Source organism: Colossoma macropomum, unplaced genomic scaffold (genome assembly GCF_904425465.1).
Source record: "Colossoma macropomum unplaced genomic scaffold, Colossoma_macropomum, whole genome shotgun sequence".
Lineage (NCBI taxonomy): Eukaryota > Metazoa > Chordata > Actinopteri > Characiformes > Serrasalmidae > Colossoma > Colossoma macropomum.
In genome coordinates this window covers 37,328,299-37,345,510 of record NW_023494787.1, presented here as the reverse complement: position 1 = coordinate 37,345,510, position 17,212 = coordinate 37,328,299, and the positions used below count along the sequence as shown (strand labels likewise).

The 17,212-nt window shown below is 36.2% G+C and overlaps 1 long non-coding RNA gene across 1 annotated transcript; it reads right to left on the bottom strand.

Annotated features, from left to right (window-relative positions):
- LOC118805990 lies at positions 1-7,127 on the bottom strand. The gene is made up of 6 exons (XR_005007074.1): positions 6,466-7,127; positions 5,281-5,361; positions 3,476-3,613; positions 2,349-2,447; positions 2,168-2,260; positions 1-297 (listed from the first exon to the last, which is right to left on the bottom strand). It is a non-coding gene; the product is annotated as an uncharacterized LOC118805990 (long non-coding RNA).
- Between the last annotated feature and the right edge of the window lie 10,085 nt (positions 7,128-17,212).

Here is a 17,212-nt window from a genome sequence, read left to right as displayed (position 1 = left end):
AGTTGCAGTTTATAATAACAAATTAAAAACAGACACATTAAGATGCAGCTTAAATATGTTTTTATATTGAATGTGTAGAATTAAACCTAACAAATAAATCATACTCTATTAGCACATTTTATTTTTAAATACACAAAAGATTTAGTGGCAAATTTATTACAGAACAGGTTATTTCATCAAATTGAAGAGTGCAGCACTACATATCACTGACCTCTGAGCTTCATCCAGTTGATCCCGAGTAAGTGCTCCACCGGTCAGTACTTTTTAACGCATTTCTCTTTTATATTACTCCACTTCCTAGATAAACAAAATTCCAACAAGTTAATCTTTGCCTTGCAAGATGTGCTACAAATAAATTAGTGCAGACACATCATCGCTGTTGAAACAAATCCTTGTATCTCCAAAATCCTTAGTTTTCAGGAGAAAGACAAAACATTCTTAACTTTTAACGAAAGTTAATATAATGAGATTTATTGACATTTAATTTTGCAGCATTTCTACTGGTCCATTCATCCTAGAATTTTCACACAATGTAAAGGGCAGCTTAAAAAAGTTTGTTCTTTTTAGGCATTTTTTGGTCAGCTGAACAAAATTGTATCATCTTTCATTTGGAGTGGGAAACCCCCGTGAATTTGCAAAGCCTTGTTACAGAGACCAAAAATATGCGGAGGAATGGCTCTACCTAACCTCCAGTCATGTTATTGGGCAGCCAATTTTAGGGCGCTGTTGTACTGGTTAAGGTTAATGGAGAGGTGGAACACCCATCCTGGCTAGATATAGAATCTAAAAACTGTGGTCCTTCGTCTCTGTCTGCTCTGCTTTGTTCTCCCCTACCATTGACTATACCATCCTTTTGTCAGGACCCAGTTGTCAAAGGTAGCCTGAAAATTTGGTCGCAATTCAGAAAATATTTTGGTTTGTCCTGCATGTCTTTATCAACTCCAGTAGTTTCCAATCACTTGTTCCCAGCTGCACAAGGTGACTCCTCTTTTCAGAGATTGGAAAATTTGGGCATAACCAGTATAAGAACACTTTATAAAGATAATATTTTTTATGTCATTTGAGCAAGTTAAAAGTGATTTTCAGTTAAAATCATCTGACTTCTTCAGGTACCTGCAAATTAGGCACTTTGTGCGCAGCCATTTTATTCATTTTCCATCTCTACCACCACTCACTGTGTTAGATTCTATTCTTGATATGGATCCCACTTGTTCAGGCGTGATTTATAGAAACGTGTATTCTATAATTTTTCAAATGAATCCACCCAGCATCTCATCAAAACAGACACCAGCAAACGTTCCTGTTTAATCTTACTTAACTTCACATCCCAGGCTTATTACATACTATGGCTCATTATTCAGTAACTACAGTAACTTCAATGCAAACTGGCTATTCTCAGATTATAGAAGTGTGTACTAAAATTTTAGGCCTGCCCTAAAAGCACAGCTACATTTCTGATAAAAGTGAACCAGTATTAGCATCACAGAAAAAACATGAAAGATACATTGCCATTATCCTTTATCTCTGCCATCATTAATATTGACTGTGAGAACAAAAATCAACAAATTTAACACAGGTCCTTTGTATCAAAATCAGAATAATGCAGCTATTTACACTATGTACAATAAATATTGGATCACTGTTTTCAGTAAAATTAATCCAATTTCATTGCACATGTGTAAGATGTTCAAAATGCAATGCTAGTAGTCTGTAGCTTTGAAACTATTTGTAGGAAGCTGTAGCAATTTGTTGCAACATATTCAAAAAGCAGTGAGCAAATCTCAATCAAGCCGCTATTCAAGAGGTTTACTATTACCATATCACGAATTCTTGACGTTTCCAAAATTCTTAAAATTGTCAATAAACCATCAGTTTACATTTTGGTGTCTAGTTTATAACATTTAAATCTACACTGTACAAGCTATTATTATGTAACAATTATTAATTGAACTTTTGAATGCTGGTGTACGTGGTTGCATGTACATCACAAAGAGCAAAAGTCCACCTTATACAAATGTTACTCCTGTTTTAGGTGCAAGATCATACAGTCACATTAGAACACTTAACAATGAGTTCAAAAGACAAAATATGTCACAATGTAATAAGTGTCCTAGCATGCAGTTATAAAACTTCATATGGTAGTGTTTAGTTTTAGCAAATCCCTTACGTTGACATCTGTTGTACTGTATCATCATCAATATCCGCATTGACTTTGTCGATGAACGGCTCAAATTTGGCATTTAACATTCATGCAACAGCCCTGAGGAGAAGAAAAAGTGGAGTGAATAAACAACATTTATTTTTATAATAACTTCAAAACTTTTAGCAAGTAGTGCATGTGAGCTTACCACACTTGTCGAAGTAGGAAATGAGTTTTGTATATCTCTTCTTCTACCAATGTGTTGAGTTCTTCTATAAATGACTTCCATCTCTCAAAATACATCTCTCTGTGAAGTCAACAGGAAACAATACATCAATATATACACTCATCGGCCTCTTCAATAAGTTCACCTCCTTGTATTTACACTCATTGTCCATTTTATTAGCTTCACTTACCATATAGGTGCACTTTGTAGTTCAACAATTAGAGACTCTAGTCCATCTGTTTCTCTGCATACTTCGTTCGCTCAATTTTAAATTGTTTGTCAATGGTCAGGACCCCCACAGGACCACCACAGAGCAGGTATTATTTGAGTAGTGTATCATTCTCGACACAGCAGTGACACTGACATGGTGGCGGTTTGTTAGTGTGTGTTGTGCTGGTATAAGTGGATCAGACACAGCAGTGCAGCTGGAGTTTCTAAACACCTCAGTGTCACTGCTGGACAGAGAATAGTCCAGCAACCAAAAATATCCAGCCAAGAGTGCCCTGTGACCACTGATTAAGGACTAGAAGACGACTTACACAAACTGTGCAGCAACAGATGAGCTACAGCCTCCGACTTTACATCTATAAGGTGGACCAACAAGGTAGATGTGTCCAAAAGAGTGGACAGTGAGTGGACACGGTATTTAAAAACTCCAATAGCACTGCTGCGTCTTATCCACTTAAACTAGAGCAACACACACCACCACGTCAGTGTCACTGCAGTGCTCAGAATGATCCACCACCCAAATAATACCTGCTCCTGGTCCTGTCAGGGTCCTGACCACTGTAGGTCAGGGTAAAAGGAGACTAACAAATGTTGCAGAGAAACAGATTTGTAATCTTAGATCTACAGAGGGCACCAATAGGGTACATAGAGCTGAAACAATGAACACTGTGTCTACAATGAGTGTAGACACAAGGCACGTCTACTTAATGAGGTGGCCGATTGCTGTAAACTATACATGATGAAATATCAATAGAGTGCGACTATATAGTAAAAATTACAAGGAGAAAAATATACTTTACATAACACAACTGCATATAAGTCGTAACAGTAGCCTTGAACACAATCCTCTATGATTCTGTATTAGGACAATGAGGGCTTACCTAAAATACTGAACTTCTTCATTGCCTGCCAGGGCAGTTCCTATGTCCACAGCTCTGAAATACAGTCTTTTCGTCTCAGAAAACACCCCCCTTTCACACAGCTGTTCATAAATGGTGTACGAATGAACAACAGCACACCTGCCCACAGTCGTACAACATGAAAACAGGTTAAAAAAAAGAATAATAAATAAATAAATAAAAAATTAACGATTTTGTACTTTGGTTTTTTAAAAAAAGGATGTGTTTTCTCTCTGCTCGTTTTTACAGGCAAAATGGGCAAAAACACATTAATTGCAAAGATAAATGGTTTTGAATATCACCCAATATTAACAAACAATAACAACACAAATTGCCGTATACACATTATATCTGTTTACTGTAATGCTTATCTGAGCAAATAAACAACTACTGCCCAGATATTCTGCATAATACTTCATCATATTATAATGTAGTATTTTGTGTTGCAAGTGTAAGTTTTAGCTCTGACGTTTCTAATGATATGAATAAGTATCTACTTTGTTTAGTGAGTCGGCAGGAGAAAGGGAACCAGTAGAGGAGGTGTCCTCGGCAAGAGGTGTGACAAACAGTAAAAATTAAGACATTTTTCAGACATTTTATGACCTGAAATTTTCTACACTTATTTTAAAACTTTGAAGTTGTTAAGTTGTTATTATTATTATTATTATTATTAAAACTGCAAGAACCCCCCCCAAAATTTCATTTGTTTTTTTTCAGGGGAGCTCATGTGTCTGGTTCCCCCAGAACTCAAATGCTGAACATTAGACTCTAGAATTTTACGCAAAAAAAAAATCTAAACTCATATTAGCAAATATTAGCACATTAGCATTTTCCTTTTCACAAGGCCTTGTGAGGATGCTCATGATTGTAGTAAGTAAATTAAAAAAAAAGTTTTCATATATATATATATATATATATATATATATATACATACATACATATATAAAATAAACAGATTTTACCTTACAGTCCTTGTGAACCTCTCGGTACCAGTAAAGTACAATGCAAGTAGTGGAATAAAGTTTGATTACTATAAAACGTGCCACTAGAGGGAGTCTTCCACTGTTCCCATTACTCACTAGTGGGCTAACAGTGGGATCGTTCTTCATGTGGTCAACTTTGAAGCCATGAAAATGAGCTCAAAATAAAAATAAACCAGAAAGCAGACAGATACACTACCATTTAAAAGTTTTGAATCGCAGTTCAGAAATTTTAAATCAATTATTTTAATCGCAGATATAATTCGGTTGCAGATATATGTATACATGTTTTTATCAGGTTAATCTGTGTAAACAGATTTCAAACAACTATTAGAACTAGAAAAAACTCTGTAACAATTGATTGTAAATATATAATTGAAGCACTTTATATATCTTTTAATAACTTACTAAAAAGTTAATGTTCTCTAAATTCATCTAAAACATCTTAAATGCCTAAATATTTGTAAAATATATCTAAAATCTAACATTATAATATGATTAATTTAATGAGTGACTCCAAACTTTTGAACAGTAGCGTATTCTTTCTCTGCCTATAAATTACATTATTTTTTGTGATTTTAGGTGACGGAAAATAGCAGTGACTTCACAGATTAAACTCATCAGGTAAACATTAATAGCTTCATATGCTGAGTCAGTTATGTAAGTGCAGGGTAAACAGAAAAAAGTTCTGTGTTTGGACTCTCTATCGATCAGGACTGTGAATCAGTGGGTTCATATATTTGTAGCTAGAGGGAAAATTCTAGAAAAAAGTCTGTAAGCCCATCAAAATACTAAAGAATTACGTACCTGATAAAATTATCTAGTTTTTCCCATTCCATTATAGATTTTAGTGCTTCTTTTAGTTCTTCCTCAACATCGTTCATTTTTCTGTGAATGCAAAATATAGTGATTCAGCAAGTACAACAAACATGTTCTGCACTGTATCTATTTGGCTGTAGTTTAACTACAGTAACTACTTCTGGATTAATACGCATTAAAGAAGAGGTGGGGAACTGAGGGCTGAAATCAGGCACAATTTGGTCTGCTCTAGCACATCACCTAAACCTGGCAATTAACTGATCAGTTGAATCAAGTGTGCATGAGCAGAAAATCACAAAACTGTGCAGGAGTCCCCTCCATTAAAGGAAAGGTTCAGTAAAGAATTAAACTTGCACATTTTCCCACTTACCCTTGATGTAGTTGATCAGCTAAAACAACGGCATTACTGTTCAGATTTTCCTTCTTTCATTTTAAACTGGAAAGTGATTGTTTATTCTTTATGTATGAAGATGTGGACACAGTTTGGGTGACTGAGAGAACTTTGGGTTTTCAAAAGTCTGAAGGAGTCATGGACATGGCATACTAAAAAATACAGAAGTATACTGGTATACCTACAGTCTTATAGAAAATATAGAAAAAAAACAGCAAAATAAAATTTAGTACTGAAAAAGGATTCTTTGACTATATAGAGCCATGTTTAAAAAGGGGTTTTCAAAGAACCATATGCAGCGGGTTTTCTATAACAGAGAAGAACCACTTAAACAGGCAAACAAGAATCTGTTATGCATTCAAGTGGTTCTTTGAGTGTTCCTGGTTTTTGAAAATAACCATTATCTTTACTAAAGAACCCTAGAAGAACCATTTTTTATAAAAAAACATGTCTGAAGAAAAGATTGCCTTGCCAAATGTATTCACAACTATCCTAACTAAACTCCACAGAGGCTCTTAATCACCAAGTACATTACAAAACTGTTACTCACTGAAAAACAGACAAGTTTTTGTTGTCCTGCAAACTTTTTGGTAAGTATTTTTAAAGGCATTATAATATTTTGTGACGTGTGATGACTTTTTTTTGTTGTTTTATTTTGGGCCAATACTACTAAAATATTGAGGTTTGCTTCAGGTCAGTAAATCAATGCAATATATAAGATCACATTTGTTTTTTCATTGCTCGCACTTGTAACGTAATTGTGGTTTGAATGCACAACTCACCTCTCAATGTCTTTATACTTTTCCTGCAATTCGGGAGTATCTGTAGCATTCAAAAAAACTCTCCCAGTAAAAAACAAACACTCTGGAAATAACACTGTGGAATGCAGTGGAGGAAATGGCAATGTTACATTGACTTGTTAATGTTGTTCTTTAGTATACACATATCACAGTGCTGCTCAACGCACAGAGAGAGTGCTAACTGCTTAGTTTTAATTTACATGAACAGACAGTGGCTAATCTGTCTTTAAAGCACATCTACAAGCAGAGAGGAATCAGAGCTGGGGCTGTTACACCTCTGAATTCTAATTTGAATGTGTTCGTACAGGCCTGGATCCTGCTTACACAGGCACTTTGTAGAAAGGCAAAACTTTATATTCACCAAACTGTAATTTTATTATAGCTTAAACTATTCTGATTGGTTCCAAGTTGCTTGAAAATATGAATAAACCAATGGTGGGATGTAATATACTAAGTATTTCTGTCCACGACAGGGGTTTTTATAAGTCAGATTCCATTGCATAGAGTACATTATTTTCTACCCATCCAAAGCCAAAAACATATTATAATAATTTTATAAACGTTTTTGTCATCAGTTTTCTGCAAATTTGGTAGTTATAGTGCTTGTTTTACCAGGAAGGCGTAAATGGTCTTTGTGAAAATGTCAAAGCCAACAACTAATGTTACTTCAATGCATTCAGTAACCACAGGTAAAACATTAACTGACCATGATGATTTTTCATGCCTGCCATGGCAGTATGCTTTAGCCTAGCATGACTAGGTTTAGGATTTTTGTGTTTGCTTTGTTGTTTTCTTCATTTTTGTATGTCAGCTTCTGATTTTACGTCAGTCATGTTGTCTTCGTTGGGCCTGCCTGCTGTGGCAGTATGCTTTAGCCTAGGATAATTAAGTTCAGATTTTTAAGTATGCTGTGTTTTTGCCTCATCTATATACATCTCACTTGTTTGATTTTAATTTAGTTATGTCATCTTCAAACATGCCTGTGGTAAGCGGTTGCATGCTTTATACTACATGGTACTGCAGTTTGGTTGGGCTTATGTTAATCCAGCATCCCTGTTTGATTGCTATTGTTTTGTCACCATAGGGCAGTAGTGTTGGAATAGGTAGGTAGATGATTCCACTGCCGTCAGGAATAGTCTATAGCCTGATTTGACACTCTGGGACTTTAGCGCATTTGGAAATTGCATTTACCAAGTTGGCCTTCCCACTTTTTCACAGGCTTCCTCAATAATTTATTGTTGCCTTCACCACTGATTTAGAATAATGTTAATAAAGGCAACATTTTAAGATGCTAGTTTATTAAACAAGCTACGTATAAATAGGTTTCCAGGATGAGCAGACAGCTGTATTGTTCAGGCCAAAACTGTGTTTAAAAAAATTATTTTAACTAACTAGCTAATAAACCAGTTGTGTGTAGTTAGCTAGCTAATGCTGTGAGAGGATGAGCTGTAGAATGAACAATATTTATTTGAAGTAGCTGCTAATCCTTCTGATAAACAGAAAAAGATATGGCTTAGAATGTTGTAGAAACGAATGTTAATAATGTAAGATAATGAGCTTTAGTGAAGTTTGTAAGGGTGTTGTTAGCTCATTCTGACAGATCACTTACAGTGTGAACTGCACATCCTCAGGGAGAAGTTTGGACTGTCAGAACACCAGCATGGAGGGAAATGCTGTCACTGGATTCCTGTATTCGCCAGCTTCTTATTTAGACTTTCTATTCCACCTAAAATGGTGCAGCAGTAACATTCTGGCACCTGTAAGAAGCTTCAGCTTTGTCCATTTACTGACCTTCTTGCTGCATCAGAATAAACACCAGTGTGTTTTCATTACTAGTGATCGGAGGTAGAAAATTACCCCTGGGCTTTACTTCTTTCTTTTTTTTTTTTAATTTTAGTCATAATTGTTGTTTATAACACTGTGAACTTTCAGAAATGCTGCCTACTCATGCTAATTGGTCTTGTGGATTTAGGACATAAAATGTAGTCATGCAGTCTTGTGTCCTATTTATGTTGTTTGCAGCTTGAAAATGATGTACTAACATTTCAATATATTGGAATATTTGACAAACAAACGGGTGAAAGTCTAATTTGACTTCTAAGCCCAACTGAAAGCCCAAGTGTCTACTCTGATTTGCACCTGTTTACTATCTGCCTACCATCAATTACATCAATTCTTCTGTTGGCTAGACGGCTCGTGGATGTTGCTTGACGCTACTGGTTAAAGACCATTGATTAACAGTATATAATAGTGTTTACTTATAATTTTCCAGATGTAGAGAGTGCTCTGATTTTGTTTATTCTTTCTTTTCTCATTCTTTATGGCAGGAAGTCAGGTGAAGTAATTTTATTTTCATAATATTTTCATGATGTTCATTAAGATGGCTAGTTTGACTAGGTGAAACCAAAGAAAATGGGCCTTATTCACCATCTTTCTAACCATCTTTCTTTTTTCTTAAATCTGTTCTTTGTCCGATTCACGACATGTTCTGAAATCGCAAAAATCTTCACATCTTCTTGCCCTTGAGTGTGCATAGATTCTGTTCTTACCTAAGAACAAATGCCAAATACGAAAATACTGGTGAATGCCAGAATCAGTGTGAAAACTGCATAAGCATAAGCTTAAACATAGTGAGTGAGTGAAGTCTTTTGATTTCTTCTCTTCATTCGCAAAGAAAGGATACATGTTAAAATGACAGATACTTCTGATAAAGAAGCTTACCTTACTAGCAAAAGGAGCTCATCCTTTTCTTTCTCACGCTCCATTCTTTGAATTTCAACAAACTTTTCACTGACTGTCTGAAAGATGGTTCTCACCCTTGAAGACACAGAGACAGCAATGCTTACATAGAAAACAGATGTCATAAAAAATATTAAAAATGCATTTACAGCTAAAATATCACCACTGATATTTTCTAACATCAGTACAGATCTAATTTTGGCAGCTATTACTTAAACCATTATATTTTATACAACTTTGTTATTAAATAATATTAACATTATTGTAAAATTCAACAACGTATATACTAGTTTCTTACCTTTCCGTTACTTCATCAAAATCTATTTTTTTAATTTGCAAAATGGCTTCCACACCAAACTTCAGAACATTCACAATATGTTTCCACAATGCTGTCAAATGCAAAGAAAATGAGAGAATATCAACTTTTAATTGATTTCCATCTATGACAGTAGTTGAGGAACACAAAGATTTACAGAAAAAAAGATTTATTTGTAACTTTCTAAAAAAGAAACATTCCACAAGCTGCACAAAACAGCCAGGCACTCATCAGCCTTTGCTTTTGAAATAATGGTAAAACAAAGACATTTTACTATGTTTTCCAATTTGTGAGCAAAAATCATAATCCCAGTGTTTACTGTTACTTTACATTACAGTACTTTTCTGTCGGTGCTTCAATAAAACCTTTTGTCACTTAAATTTTTTGACATAATTTGTGAATACCAGCTGCTCTTTAAATTTTTATAATAAATGGACCAATACAATTCTGTCCCACCAGGCTTTGGTGCCGAATCTTTGTGATTGTTGTGGACTAAAATGCTTGATTTTGCAGTGGCATTTTCACAATTTACTGCTATATTTTTACATTTTTTGTGTGGTTGCAATGTAGAAATTTGTGAAGATTATGAATCTGACATTTATTTGATTTAAATATAGTCTAGTTAGCTTCTGTCAAAACAAATAGAAAGTTAAGTGCACTTCTTAGCCCTTTCCTTAGCGTGTTGGTAAATAGTAATGCTTGTTGGTAATTGTGATCATGGCTTCACACTCGCAAGCAAGACTTCTGCTGATGGTGGCCAAGAACTGCCTGATTTGCAGGAAGGGGTTATTTACCACTATATACCACTGATGACTTAATATTATTTGGGGGTGGACTATTCACAGCAAAGTAATACTTATGACAGTGGCATGACACTGTATGCTGTGCTGGTGTAAGGGTATTTTGGGCACAGCAGTGTTAAAAAGTTATTTTAAACCTTAATGTCACCGCTGGGTTAAGAATAGTCTGTCAACCAAATGTCTAGCCAAACATGGTCATGTGGTCAGAAAATGACCACTGATGAAGAGCTAAAACATGACTGACATGACTTTTATTGTTCTCATCTCCTTGAGGCAATTAAGTATTGTTTGTAATTATCCTCTAATACCTGGTTTGGTACTTCTTTTTTAAATGAGTTGTGCTGGTGATGGAGTTTAATAAATACACACAATGACTGGGAGCATCAAGGAGAAGTTCTTCAGAGGTAAAGAACTTTGTTCTCATAACCAGCTCAAAAAAATATCGTAGTTCATTAAAAGCAAATATTATTCTTTATTGTACTTGTTATTTTGCATTTATCATAATGTTATATAGTGTTTTATTAGCAAAAAAAGTATGTAAGGGAACACTTTGGATCGTTGTTACACCACTGTTAAAAATGCCTATCACACCGTCATGCATGCACCTGTCGGTCACTCTGACCACAGTCCTGTTCACGTCATCCCAACTAACAGGCTGAAACTCAAAATCAACAAGGCTGTCATTACAACAGTGAACAGGTGGACCAGTGGAGACATTGAAAAGCTAAAGGGCTGCTTTTAATCCACAAACAGGACTGTTTTTGAAAAGGCGACAGACAGCTTAGATGGATATACAGACACAGTGACGTCACACCAGTTTCTGAGAGGAGAGCTGCATTTCAACTACAACACAAGTAAAATATGATAAAGCAATGATAAAGTATGGTTTTCAGCTGAACTCAGCTTTGGAGGGAAAAGGAGGCAGCATTCAGTAGTGGGGCAGAATTCTCTATAAAGAGGCAAAATACAAGCTGGAGAAAGGGATTAAAGCAACAAAGAAGAAATACTCAGAAAAGCTGAAAAGACACAGTGCTGCTGATGACCCAGCTTCAGTCTGGAGGGGCCTCCAAGAGATCTCCACCTACAAGGTGAGAAAAACTTCCCTTCTCCTGAACCACCACCAGCTCAACAACAACCTGAATGAGTTCTACTGCAGATGTGAATGCACCAAGGACAATATTCATCCGCCATCATCCCAGTCCCAAAAAGAACAAACATTACTGGACTTAACGACTATAGACTAGTAGCCCTGTCTGTAGTTACAAAGGTCTTTGAACACCTGGTACTGAAGACCATTACAAATCCTCTGCTGGATCCCCTGCGATGCCACCCTGATGGGCCTCACGGCCAAAGGTGATGAGTCTGCCTATAGAAAGGAAGTTAAGCAGCTGGTTTCCTAGTGTAGCATCAACCACCTGCTGAACACGCAAAAGACTGTAGAGATGTTGGTGGACTTCAGGCGCAACCCTCCCTACCTACATACCCTCACCATCAACGGCTCTGTGGTTTCCACTGTGGATTCACTCAAGCTCCTGGCCACCACCATATTCAGGGATCTGGGATATGGAAGTGGGAGAGGAACACGGTCTCCATCGCCAAGAGAGCTCAGCAGGGAATGTTCTTCCTGAGACAGAAATTCAACCTGCTGCAGAGCCTGATGATCCAATTCTATACAGTGATCATCCTTACATCATTTATAACCATCTGGTTTGGTTCCTCCACCTTACAAGAACAAGCTAAACTCCAGCACATAATCAGGACAGCGAAGAGTATCATTGGATGTAGTCTGCCAATGCTTCAGGACATCCACAACAGCAGAGTGATGAAGTGTTTTGGCAAAATTACAGCTGACCCCTCTCATCCCGGACATCACCTCTTCCAGCCACTCCCCTCTGGCAGAAGATTTAGGGCCATCAAAACCAGCACAACCAGACATGCTAACCACTTTTCCCCCAGAGCAGTAGCACTCCTTAACCATAGCGGACACTTCTCACTTTAAATTTAATCTAAACGGACAAACTTCCCTTACTGTATTACAGTAACTCCACTGTAATGCTTATTTGCCCAACTGTACAAATGTTAAATTTTTACAAATGTTCAAATCATTTTGTAATGTTCTGTATATAATTTTTAAATAACATTGTTTTTATAGTATATTTCTGCTCAAATCTGCATACGTGTAGATGTTTTCTGCATATGTACTTATTCACACATCTCTTTACCTCCTCTCCATGGCTCTCTATTGTGCATTATTCTATATTCTTATTCTATTATAGTTTTTTTATTGCATTTTTCCTTCAGTTAAATACTCATTAACAGTCTGTGTGCATGTCTGATCTTTTCAGTATGTTACATGTCATACATGTGTGCACACACTGAGACAAATTGTGTAAAACACCTGGTGAAACAAAGTGATTCTGATTCTTAGAGTATTACATGATTATATGTACAACCCCATTTCCAAAAAAGTTGGGACGCTGTGCAGCATGTAAATAAAAATAGGATGCAATGATATGCAAATCAGGTAAACCATATTTTTAAAGGAAAACACTACAAAGACAACATTTCAGATGTTGAAACTGTGAAATTGTATTGCTTTTTGAAAAATATATGCCCATTTTCAATTTGATGCCAACAACACATTCCAAAAAAGTTGGGACAAGGACATGTTAACCACTGTGTTTCATCACCTCTTCTTTTAACAACACTCTGTAAGCGTTTGGGAACTGAGGAGGACCAATTGCTGTAGTTTTGAAAGTGAAATGTTCTTACATTCTTGTTTGATATAGGGTTTCAGCTGCTTAACAATTCAGGGTCTCCTTCGTCATATTTTTCATTTCATAATGCGCCAAATGTTTTCAGTGGTGACAGATCTGGACTGCTACGGCCTTTCCTGAAAAAGACGTCGTGTGGATGGCAGCATATGTTGCCAAAACATGTATATATCATTCAGCTTTAATGGCGCCTTCACAAATGTACACATCAACCATGCCATGTGCACTAATGCGCTCCTATACCATCATGAATACTAGCTTTTCAACTGTGAGCTGACAACAAGCTGAGTGGTCTTTAGCCCAGAGGACACAGTGCCCATGAAAAAAAAAAAAAATGTTCAATGTTGATTCGTCAGACCACAGGACACATTTCCACTTCCCCTCAGTCCATTTTAAACAAGCTCGGGCCCAGAGAAGGTGGCAGCGTTTCTGGATCCTGTTTATATATTAGAGTTTTAACTTTTAGAGTGTTTCTGAGCCCATGCAGTGATTTCCTCTAAAGAAACATGTCTGTTTTTAATGCATTGCCGCCTGAGGGCCCAAAGATCACGGCCAGCAAATACTGGTTTTTGGCCTTGTCCCTTGCATACAGAGATTTCTCCAGATTCTCTAAATCTGATATTATGTACCGTAGATGATGAAAAGCAAAAGTTCTTTGCTATTTTACATTGAGAAATGTTATTCTTGAATTGTTGCACTATTTAATCATGCTGTCGTTCACAGAGTGGTGAGCCCCTCCCCATCTTTACTTCTGAAAGACTCAGCCTCTCTGGGATGCTTTGTTATACCCAATCATGTTACTCACCTGTTGCCATTTAACAACCAGGTGTTTTACAGAGCATTACACAATTTTACTAACCTTTTGTTGCCCCCGTCCCAACTTTTTTGGAATGTGTTGTTGGCATCAAATTCAAAATGGGCATAAAATTTTCAAACAGCAATAAAGTTTCTCAGTTTCAACATCTGATTTGTTGTCTTTGTGCTATTTTCAATGAAATATAAGGTTTAAATGATTTACAAATCATTGCAGTCCCAACATTTGTGGAAAAATTTCAAAAGGCTGTACTCAGACCATCAGGGAACACAGTGTAGTTTGAAATTTAGTGGTCCTATCTCAATCACATACTGGTCAGCAAAAGCAACCAGCTCTTATAGTCAGGTCTGGACTTGTAAACAAGTCACTGATAAGAATTTACAAAATAAGATTTTCTGAAACCGTCAGCAGATTTCATGACTAGAGGACTTGAACCAGAGGACAAAAGTAAAAGACCTGCAGAAGTGCTAATACAGTTCTGTCAATAACACAACATTACACTACATAACTTACATGTAGATTCAAAAGTACAGTTTAAACAAATTGCAGTCTGCAAATTTTAATATAAACCAAAGTGTTTGTTTCCTTATTTTATGACAAGGTGTCACATGGTACACCAGAACAAACTAGGTGATACTATTTCTCTCTCTAGCTAAACTTCCAACCAAAGTATTTAGATGAAAAACAGTTTAATGCTTCTAAAAGTTTGGCGTGTAAAGCTAGGCTATGGAATTTGTAGGTAATAATGATGTGAATGTCAACAAAACTTTAGTGGATAAAGTGTTTGTCGAGATCTGAAATGTTGCCACTTTTCAGAACTTACAGAGACAAAGATGTCCAGAAAAGGCTACAGCCACTTGGAAAGTGCTCAAACAGCTCTAAGTTTAAGGGGAAGTCAGGAAGGCCAAAGGTATACAAGTTGTAACAACTATAGCAACTATCCCAAACATTTTTAAATACATTTTCATTTCATCGTTTGGGATTTGTGCAAAAATTCACGGCAAAAGTTGATGGAAACATAGTGCTTGTTCCATTTAGCGAAAAAATTTGTCTGCGAATCTCACCGAGAGAGTCTGTTTACACAGATGAAGCCTTGGTCTATTCCTGAAAAAACAGTGCCCACTACAAATACTGGCACCTTTGGTAAACATGAGCAAAACAGGCTGTAAAAACATTAATTATTGCTTATACTTTTGATCTTTATTTCACCATATTAACAAAAATCTAACCTTCATATGAAGTACAATGATTGAAACCAAAACCTGATCATGAAATAAATATTTTCCTCAAATATATGTCTCCCACCCCTAGAAATGCACATGAATAAAATCTAATTAGAGTGTATTCCCTTTCATATTTTATGTTTAAGTTCACCTGAGCGATTAGGAACACTTACACAGTCAGACATGTTTCACTGAGGTATTAAATATGAAAAAAAACAAAAAAAAAAAACTTTCCTTTTTGTTTTCTATATGTTCTGGTTTGGATACTACTGCCCCCTAGTGCACATATTTGTGCAAGTGTGTTGGCTGTGTGAATTTTACATTGGAATTTTACAGTAAAATATATTTCAAGCTACCAGACGTGGAAAGTAACCAATTATATTTACTCTCTTTACTGTACTTGAGTACATTTTTCTGGAATAGAATTAAATCATAGTGCTTTTCCTCTTATTTCATTTAATTTTTAATGAAATGCTTTTGCTTCGCTACTTTAAATGTAAAAATAAATTATAAGTGTATCATCTCATAAACCAATTAGAAGAAAGCACGGTTAAATTTAATAGTTATACCGATCAAAACAGAACAGCTCCCAGCCGCAAAAAAAAACTCCAGAGACGACGAGTTTAGAGGAGAAAGAAAAAGGAGAACTTTACCAGCACAAACGAGGAACATACTTTATCCAAATGTCATCTTTACTTTTTTCAACATTATCTAGAGAAAACAGCATCATTATCAACTGTCAAACACGAAATCTTTGCTTTTCGCAACTCAACTTCATTTTGAAGGAGCTTCTGTCTGGCCAGCTAATCCTAGCTAAAGAGATTACTGTGTTTATTGCGAGTGTCTGTAAGCTAGCTAGCCATTTAACACCGGTGGCGATCTAAGCTTACAGTTTATCTGTAAATACAGTTTTGTTGTGGTTTTGGAGGTAAAAGGCTATAGAAACCCGTGATTTGGGAAACTATTCTTAATACAGATACACCATAAACTATGAACAATAATTTCAGACTGTAAACCAGCCATATTAACTGCAAACACTGTTAGATATAACGTTCGGTGCAAATGTGTGCCTTCGAGTACATTTAGCAACAGTTAGTTAGCAAAACAGTAGATTAAACATCATGCAAGGCTGTCAAATTCACTAAAACAGTCCTGCTGTATGAATACATGTTGGAGCTCTTCAGTGGTGACAGTGACCGTTAAAACATTTAAAAGTGGTTGGACACGAGTTCACAAGGAGCCCTTAAGGGGCCGTGATTAAAAAAAATAATTAACAAAAAGTTAATGACATTGCGTTCCCTCGCAAAATATATGCTCCTCAGACAGCAAGCAAACGCAGGACCAGAGGTGCCCAACGACATTGCCTACATTAGAGCTTTGTTTTAGCATAGCTAACGTTAAAAGCTGTTTTCCCAGTTTCGCCAGTCTATGCTGAGTTTATTCAGCAATTGTTCTCTGCAGTCTCTGTAAATGGAGCTTTTACTGTACGAGAATACTCGATCTCAGCAAACGTTTCAGTTTGCGCTCACTAATAGCACAACCATGTTTGATTTTGAGAAGCGACACTATCTTTATATTTCAATCCAAGATCAACGTAAAATTCAGTGAACTGCTCCATACCTCTGAGCTTAAGTAAAGCACCTCTTTTGCCAGCGAGTGCAAACCGTTTGCATCTTAATGCAAAACATTTGCGAAGGAATGCAATATAATTTTTAGTCCGAGATGTTAAAAAAACGTCTGGTACTATAGCCCTACTCTACAGACCTTTAAAACAGCTGTCAGCTCGAGTATCGTTTCCGAAATTGTTAGACTCCAGTGTGAGGTAAAGATCCCCCTGTGGCTAATTAATCCTTAAATGAAATGAGGTGTGCTGGCGGTAGAATTAAATGGAAATCAATGCAAAGTTTCTTTTAACTAGCTCAAAAGATATCAACATTTTTTTAAAATCAACAAACTGCTGTTGCTATTTAATTTGTTCAGTTTTTAGTGTGTCCACTCTTTGCCTTTGTGGCCATTACAAATTCCTTTATTTTCAGCAGACTTGCTTTCAGTTTCTTAAAGAA